This window comes from Arachis hypogaea, chromosome 11 (assembly GCF_003086295.3).
Source record: "Arachis hypogaea cultivar Tifrunner chromosome 11, arahy.Tifrunner.gnm2.J5K5, whole genome shotgun sequence".
Lineage (NCBI taxonomy): Eukaryota > Viridiplantae > Streptophyta > Magnoliopsida > Fabales > Fabaceae > Arachis > Arachis hypogaea.
Genome location: NC_092046.1, coordinates 104968551 through 104977963, shown reverse-complemented (window position 1 = coordinate 104977963; position 9413 = coordinate 104968551). Strand labels below are relative to the sequence as shown.

The following is a 9413-nucleotide window of genomic DNA, read 5'->3' as shown; positions in this document are numbered from 1 at the left end:
CTTTTGGCTTTTTCTGCTTGCTTTTTTTTTTTTTTTGCCTATATTTTTTTCTTTTTTTTCTACAAGCTTTGTTCTTTGCTGCTTTTTCTTGCTTCAAGAATCATTTTTATGATTTTTCAGATTATCAAATAACATGTCTCCTTATCATCATTCTTTCAAGAGCCAACATATTTAACATTCTAAAACACCAACTTCAAAAGACATATGCACTGTTCAAGCATACATTCAGAAAATAAAAAGTATTGTCTCCACATCAAAATAATTAAACTAAGTTCAAGGATAAATTTGAATCTCATGTACTTCTTGTTCTTTTGAATTAAAGTAGTTTTTATTTAAGAGAGGTGATGGATTCATAGGACATTCATAACTTTAAGACAAAGTTACTAAATACTAATGATCATGTAATGAAGACACAAACATGGATAAGCACTTAACATAGAGAAAACGAAAAACAGAGAATGTAAGAACAAGGAATGAGTCCACCTTAGTGATGGTGGCGTTTCCTTCTTGAGGAACCAATGATGTCCTTGAGCTCTTCTATGTCTCTTCCTTGTCTTTGTTGCTCCTCCCTCATTGCTTTTTGATCTTCTCTTATTTCATGAAGGATGATGGAATGCTCTTGATGTTCCACCCTTAATTGTCCCATGTTGGAACTTAATTCTCCTAGGGAGGTGTTGATTTGCTCCCAAAAATTCTGTGGAGGAAAGTGCATCCCTTGAGGTATCTCAGGGGTTTCTTGATGATGAGCTTCTTCATGTGCCTGTTGAGATCCATGAATGTGCTCTCTTGTTTGCTCCATCCTTTTCTTAGTGATGGGCTTGTGAGATGAATCTTTCCATCTCTCATGGCTCAGAGGTGGAAGCAATTGTCTTCCCTTTCCTCTTTCTTGAAGTTTCTCTGGCCTTAGGTGCCATTAATGGTTATGAAAAAACAAAAAAAACTATGCTTTTACCACACCAAACTTAGAATGTTGCTCGCCCTCGAGCAAAAAAAGAAAGAATAGAAGAAGAAGAAGAAGATATGGAGGAGATGGAGGGATGTGTGTATTCGGCCATATGGGTGGGATTGGGTGGGAAAGAGATGTTGAATTTTGAAGGTAGGTGGGTGTATGGATGTGAGTGGTAAATGGAAAACAAAAGGGATGACCATGAATGGAGAGAGAGAGGGTGAGGTAGGTGGGGATCCTGTGAGGCCCACAGATCCTGAGGTGTCAAGGATTTACATCCCTGCACCATATTGGGCATGCAAAATGCCCTTGCACACAACTCTGGGTGTTCAGCACCAGATTGGTGCTTGTTCTGGGCGTTGAACGCCCATTTGTTGCCCATTTCTGGCGTTGAACGCCAGAACCATGCTTGTTCTGGGCGTTCAGCGCCATCTCTTCTCCAGGGTGTAATTCTGGCGTTCAAACACCCAGATGCTGCCCATTTTGGGCGTTCAGCACCAGAACCATGCTCTGTTCTGGCGTTGAATGCCAGCCAGATGCTTCTTACTGGCGTTTAAACGCCAGTGAGAACCTCCTCAAGGGTGTGATTTTTCTTCTACTGTTTTTGATTCTGTTTTCAATTTTTATATTTATTTTGTGACTCCACATGATCATGAACCTAATAAAACATGAAAGAACAAGAAAAATAAAATTAGATAAATAAAAATTGGGTTGCCTCCCAACAAGCGCTTCTTTAATGTCAATAGCTTGACAGTGGGCTCTCATGGAGCCTCACAGATGTTCAGAGCATTGTTGAGACTTCCCAACACCAAACTTAGAGTTTGGATATGGGAGTTCAACACCAAACTTAGAGCTTGGTTGTGGCCTCCCAACACCAAACTTAGAGTTTGTCTGTGGGGGCTCTAGTTGACTCTGTTTTGAGAGAAGCTTACTGTGCCTCTTTTCCATGTTTACAGAAGGGTAACCTTGAGTTGTAAACACAAGGGAGTCCTCATTCAATTGAAGGACTAATTCACCTCTGTCAACATCAATCACAGCTCTTGCTGTGGCTAGGAAAGGTCTTCCAAGGATGATGGATTCATCCTCATCCTTCCCAGTATCAAGGATTATGAAATCAACAGGGATGTAAAGGCCTTCAACCTTTACTAACACGTCCTCTACTTGTCCATAAGCCTGTTTTCTTGAATTGTCTTCCATCTCTAATGAGATTTTAGTAGCTTGCACCCCAAAGATTCCCAGTTTCTCTATTACAGAGAGGGGCATGAGGTTTATCCCTGAACCAAGGTCACACAGAGCCTTTTCAAAGATCATGTTGCCTATGGTACAAGGTATTACGAACTTTCCAGGATCCTGTTTCTTCTGAGGCAATGTCAGTTGATCCAGATCACTTAGTTCATTGGTGAACAAGGGAGGTTCATCTTCCCAAGTCTCAATACCAAATAATTTGGCATTTAGCTTCATGATTGCACCAAGGTACTTGGTAACTTGCTCTTCAGTAACATCCTCATTCTCTTCAGAAGATGAATACTCGTCAGAGCTTATGAAGGGCATAAGGAGGTTCAATGGAATCTCTATGGTCTCTAGATGAGTCTCAGATTCTTTTGGTTCCTCAAAGGGAAACTCCTTATTGATCACTGGACGTCCCAGGAGGTCTTCCTCACTGGGATTTACGTCCTCCCCTTCCTCTCCAGGTTCGGCCGTGTTGACTATGTCAATGGCCTTGCACTCTCCTTTTGGATTTTCTTCTGTATTGCTTGGGAGAGTACTAGGAGGGATTTCAGTGATCCTTTTACTCAGCTGGCCCACTTGTGCCTCCAAATTTCTAATGGAGGACCTTGTTTCATTCATGAAACTTACAGTGGTCTTAGATAGATCAGAGACTAAGTTTGCTAAATTAGAGGTATTTTGTTCAGAGTTCTCTGTCTGTTGCTGAGTGGATGATGGAAAAGGTTTACTATTGTTAAACCTATTTCTTCCACCATTATTAAAGCCTTGTTGAGGCTTTTGTTGATCCTTCCATGAGAGATTTGGGTGATTTCTCCATGAGGGGTTATAGGTGTTTCCATAAGGTTCACCCATGTAATTCACCTCTGCTATTGCAGGGTTTTCAGGATCATAAGCTTCTTCTTCAGAAGATGCCTCTTGAGTATTGTTGGATGCAGCTTGCATTCCATTCAGACTCTGAGAAATCATATTGACTTGCTGAGTCAATATTTTATTCTGAGCCAATATGGCATTCAGAGTATCAATTTCAAGAACTCCCTTCTTCTGAGGGGTCCCATTACTCACAGGATTCCTCTCAGAAGTGTACATGAACTGGTTATTAGCAACCATGTCAATGAGTTCTTGAGCTTCTGCAGGTGTTTTCTTTAAGTGAATGGATCCACCTGCAGAGGTATCCAATGACATTTTAGCTAATTCAGACAGACCATCATAGAATATGTCCAGGATGGTCCATTCTGAAAGCATGTCAGAAGGACACTTTTTGGTCAGTTCTTTGTATCTCTCCCAAGCTTCATAGAGGGATTCACCTTCTTTCTGTCTGAAGATCTGAACATCCACTCTAAGCTTACTCAGCTTTTGAGGAGGAAAGAACTTGGCTAAGAAAGCCTTGACCAGCTTATCCCAAGAGTTCAGGCTATCCTAAGGTTGAGAGTCCAACCATATTCTAGCTCTGTCTCTCACAAAGAGACACACATAAGAACCATTGAGTCCACCCAAAGAGACACACATAAGAACCAAAGAGACACACATAAGAACCATTGAGTCCACCTAATCATCCATGCCCTCGGGAACCTGGGAAGACATCTCTACAACGTTATTGCGAGAAGACATGAGACCAACTAATCCTACAATAAGAAAAGAAGACAGGATTACCAAAAATATCTCGGACGAGGGGCAAAACAACTCGACCAATATGATACAGGCGAACAAACAGAAAAGGAAAACCCCAAGACTCAAACCAAAGTCCTGGGGCATCCTTTGGAGGCAGTAACAAAGCAAGGTTTCAGGAAATTTCTACAGCTTACGTCCCGGCACTCATCAAACAAGAAAATAAGGTTTCAAATAAAACAAAGGAAGTAAAAACACAAAGTCATCTAAGTCACTACCTTTCTACAGTCTATCAGCAAAAAGCATTGTCAAACATCAAAAATGCCAAGCAGAAAATCATCAAAGACGCAACCTTTTTCAGAATCAAGCAAAAACCATCATCGAAGGCGCAAGCAGAAATGGCGAAAACATGCAAAACCCCTAAAAGAGATTCAAGCAGCAAGAAAAGCAAAAACATACTAAAAGCAGAAATGTGAATTTAACATAAAAACTAATGAAAACATCCCTAAAAGTAACTAGATTCTAAAAACATACTAAAAACAATGCCAAAAAGCGTATAAATTATCCGCTCATCACAACACCAAACTTAAACTGTTGCTTGTCCCCAAGCAACTGAAAATCAAATAGGATAAAAAGAAGAGAATATACTATAAATTCCAAACTATCAATGAAACATAGCTCCAATTAAATGAGCGGGACTTGTAGCTTTTTGCCTCTTGAATAGTTTTGGCATCTCACTTTATCCATTGAAGTTCAGAATGATTGGCATCTATAGGAACTCAGAGTTCAGATTAGTGTTATTGATTCTCCTAGTTTAGTATGATGATTCTTGAACACAGCTATTTTATGAGTCTTGGCCGTGGCCCTAAGCACTTTGTTTTCCAATATTACCACCGGATACATAAATGCCACAGACACATAACTGGGTGAACCTTTTCAGATTGTGACTCAGCTTTGCTAAAGTCCCCAATTAGAGGTATCCAGGGGTCTTAAGCACACTCTTCTTTTGCTTTGGACCTTGACTTTAACTGCTCAGTCTCAAGTTTTCACTTGACACCTTCACGCCACAAGCACATGGTTAGGGATAGCTTGGTTTAGCCGCTTAGGCCAGGATTTTATTCCTTTAGGCCCTCCTATCCACTGATGCTCAAAGCCTTGGGATCCTTTTTATTTACCCTTGCCTTTTGGTTTTAAGGGTTATTGACTTTTTGCTCTTGCCTCTTGGTTTTAAAAGCTTTTGGCTTTTTCTGCTTGCTTTTTCTTTCTATTTTTTTTTCGCTCTCTTTTTTTTTCTGCAAGCTTTGTTCTTTGCTACTTTTTCTTGCTTCAAGAATCATTTTTATGATTTTTCAGATTATCAAATAACATGTCTCCTTATCATCATTCTTTCAAGAGCCAACATATTTAACATTCTTAAACAACAACTTCAAAAGACATATGCACTGTTCAAGCATTCATTCAGAAAACAAGAAGCATTGTCACCACATCAATATAATTAAACTAAGTTCAAGGATAAATTCGAAACTCATGTACTTCTTGTTCTTTTGAATTAAAATAGTTTTCATTTAAGAGAGGTGATGGATTCATAGGACATTCATAACTTTAAGACAAAGTTACTAAATACTAATGATCATGTAATGAAGACACAAACATGGATAAGCACTTAACATAGAGAAAACAAAAAACAGAGAATGTAAGAACAAGGAATGAGTCCACCTTAGTGATGGTGGCATTTCCTTCTCGAGGAACCAATGATTTCCTTGAGCTCTTCTATGTCTCTTCCTTGTCTTTGTTGCTCCTCCCTCATTGCTTTTTGATCTTCTCTTATTTCATGAAGGATGATGGAGTGCTCTTGATGTTCCACCCTTAATTGTCCCATGTTGGAACTTAATTCTCCTAGGGAGGTGTTGATTTGCTCCCAATAGTTTTGTGGAGGAAAATGCATTTGAGGCATCTCCGGGATCTCATGGTGATGAGCTTCATGCGTCTCTTGAGATCCATGAATGGGCTCTCTTGCTTGCTCCATCCTTTTCTTAGTGATGGGCTTCTCTTCCTCAATGGGAATGTCTCCTTCTATGAAAGCTCTAGCTGAGTAACATAGATGGCAAATAAGATGAGGAAAAGCTAGCCTTGCCCCAGGAGAGGGCTTTTCGGCTATTTTGTAGAGTTCAAGGGAGATGACTTCATGAACTTCTACTTCTTCTCCAATCATGATGCTATGGATCATGATGGCCCGATCCACAGTATCTTCAGATCGGTTGCTAGTGGGGATGATGGAGCGTTGGATGAACTCCAACCATCCTCTAGCCACAGGCTTGAGGTCCAGTCTTCTTAATTGAACCGACTTGCCTTTGGAGTCAATCTTCCATTGAGCTCCTTCCACACATATGTCCATGAGGACTTGGTCCAACCTTTGATTAAAGTTGACCCTTCTAGTGTAGGGGCGTGCATCTCCTTGCATCATAGGCAAGTTAAACGCCAACCTCACATTTTCCGGACTAAAATCTAAGTATTTCCCCCGAACCATGGTGAGATAATTCTTTGGGTTCGGGTTCTTACTTTGATCATGGTTCCTAGTGATCCATTCATTGGCATAGAACTCTTGAACCATTAGGATGCCGACTTGTTGGATGGGGTTTGTTAGAACTTCCCAACCTCTTCTTTGGATTTCATGTCGGATCTTCGGATACTCATTTCTCTTGAGCTTGAAAGGGACCTCGGGGATCACCTTCTTCTTGACCACAACATCATAGAAGTAGTCTTGATGGGCTTTGGAGATGAACATTTCCATCTCCCATGACTCGGAGGTGGAAGCTTTTGTCTTTCCTTTTGATGCCAAGGCATCTTAGGCTAGTTTCACTAGCCTTTTTCTTTTATTTTTAGTTGTTTTATGCATTTTCTTGAGCCTTAAGTAATTATTTGGGCCAAATAGTCATGCTTGTCTTAAATCATTCAACATGAAGATTTTGATGCAAATTCCATGAGTTTTTAGTTATATTCCTTGAATGCTATGAATGGAAGAATTCTCATGAATTTTAGCAAGACTTTGATGCAGTTGTTTGGATGATTTCAGGGAAGAAGAGGCTAGGCAAGGAAGCAACAAAATCAATAAAGGAAGCTTGAATATCACATGTGGAGTTTAAGCTCCAGTTTAAGCTTAAACTGGAGCTTAAACGCCAAAATCATGAAAGCTGAAAGTGGCGTTTAACTTCCAGTTTAACCTTAAACTGGAAGTTAAACGCCAGAATTGAGAAATGAACCAGGATGGCTTTCCTCCATTTCCACGTTTAAGCTTCAGTTTAACCTTAAACTGAAGCTTAAACGTGTTCGACAATTCCACACTCCAGGGTTGCCTTCTTCCATTTCCACGTTTAAGCTTCAGTTTAAAAATGTTTTGATTCGGAGATCTCAATATCTCCTAACACCCAATGAATTCCCCATTTCTGATCTACAACTTTCTCTTTACATTCTGCAATTAAATTCATGCAATCACCCCCATCCCTTTTAATTTCAGCAATTTAGCTTCTCGCTCTTTAATTCATGCAATTTTACATTCCGCAATTCTCATCTAAATCTTGATTCGCTCAACTAGAACATACTTCTAATCCGAATTGCTCACTCAACCAATCCTTGTGGGATTCGACCTCACTCTATTGTGAGTTTTTACTTGACGATAACCGGTGCACTTGCCGGAAGGAATTTTGCCGATCGTGCAATTTCCTAAATCGTAGCATAACTAGTTTATGTGCATCAAGTTTATGGCGCCGTTGCCGGGGATTGGTTTTCGATTGACAATTCTCTAATTGGAAGTTAACTAGATTGAGCAATTTTTCTTTTCTTTTGTTAATAGTTTTTGTTTCAGTTTATTACTGCTAATTTCTGCAAATTTTAATTTGTTTTCTTTGCTTATTCACTTGTTAGCATACTAACCACTAGCTGTTTGTGATATTGCCTCACTATGGAATTTCCACTATCTTTGGATGAGTATTGTTTGAGACTGAGCACATTGCAAAAAAGAAAGGAGTATCCATCATCTTTTGGTCAATCAAAATTCATGAGAAACTCTCCACCACCACAGAATGATTCATGTTATTATGCTCATGGTGGGTGGGAGTATCAGGAACAGGAAACGGGGTACTTCCCAGAGCCACAAAATGGTCCATGTTTTGGTGAATTTGATCACTACTCAAGTTGTGGCTGGGAAGATCAAAACCAAAGAGATTTCACTTATTCACACCCCATTCATCAAGAGCCATCACCTCTGAATTATCCAACCTCACCTCCTAGTTCTACATATCCAAATTCTTCATCACTTGAGCATTTCTCAGCACAAAATTCCTTCTCAAATTCATACAATTCATTTTACTATCCACAAGACTCATTCCACTACACACAAGAGTCATACCACTACCAACACTCCAACCAAAGACTCTATCAGCCCACACAAAACACATACTCCCAGCCACCATATCACAGCCAAGATAATCAACCTCATCAACCCAATCCGAACCAATCACTTCATGATCAGTTAACCAGGATAGAAGGAATGCTTGCAACTATGGGCAGAGATGTGGCTGATTTGAAAGGCTTTAAGGAAGAAGTGATATCCAACTTACAAAATCAAGGTGCTGCCATTCAAAAGCTAGAAGCACAAATTGGATATCTATCAAAGCAAATCCCTACCCACAATTCTTCTAGTGATACCATGGCAAACCCAAGGGAGGAATCAGAAGAACAAGAAAGGGAGAAAGTCAATCAAGGGAGATCACACTCCAATGAAACAGAGAGTTGCAAAGAGGAAGGGTTCATTGAACCACAAATTCAGGAAGCTTTTGATGAACAGGATACTCCAACTGTCCAACAACAACCAAGTTCTGAGATCAAGGATGTGAAGGAAGTAGAAACAAGCACCAAAATGAGGATTGTGACCGAGAAACAAAGGACCATATCCATGAAGAAGAGAAGGTCGAAGAACAATCCAACTCCTGAGCCAACAAGCAAGTTCACTCAAGCCAATCACAAGGGAAAGCTTGCTGGAAAGAGGCATTCACAACAAGGGGCACTAACTAGCTCCTTTATCCACTTGAAGTCATTCCTCTTAACAAACTGGAGGAAGAGGAAGAAAGTCAGGAACAGCATGTCAAGCTAATGACAGTAAACGAGCGTTTGTTGGGAGGCAACCCAACCAAAGGTAGTTTTTCTTTTCTAGTTATTTCAATAAAAGAGTTAAGTAGATTTATCTGTATTGCAAGGAGCTAAGTTTGGTGTTGCACACCAAAACAATTCAAGGGTGAATGTGAGATTCTAAGTTTGGTGTTCCACCAAAAACTTCATTAAAAGCACATTTCTACCTCAGCATGACTAGTCACTAGCTCCAACCAATCAGGGAAACTACTTAAACAATAGTTTAATTTCTAGTTCATAGTTATTTTCTTAATAAAAGCACATGAGGTTTTCTGCATATGATCCAAATTGCTGCATATGGCAAGGAACTAAGTTTGGTGTTCACACACCAATCTAAGTTCAGAGGCCTACAAACATACATGCATGCTAACCAATTCTCAAAGTGCTTGGGGAACAAGCAACTTCTAATAGCTTTGCAGGAAGACAATCAATCTCATGGAAGGAATATACA

General features: G+C 39.9%; 1 non-coding gene across 1 annotated transcript; it reads left to right on the top strand.

The window, feature by feature from the left end:
* Positions 1–3409: 3409 nt before the first annotated feature.
* On the top strand, positions 3410–3517 carry LOC112725926 (small nucleolar RNA R71). Its single transcript, XR_003165005.1, has one exon. It is a non-coding gene; the product is annotated as a small nucleolar RNA R71 (small nucleolar RNA).
* Positions 3518–9413: the final 5896 nt, after the last annotated feature.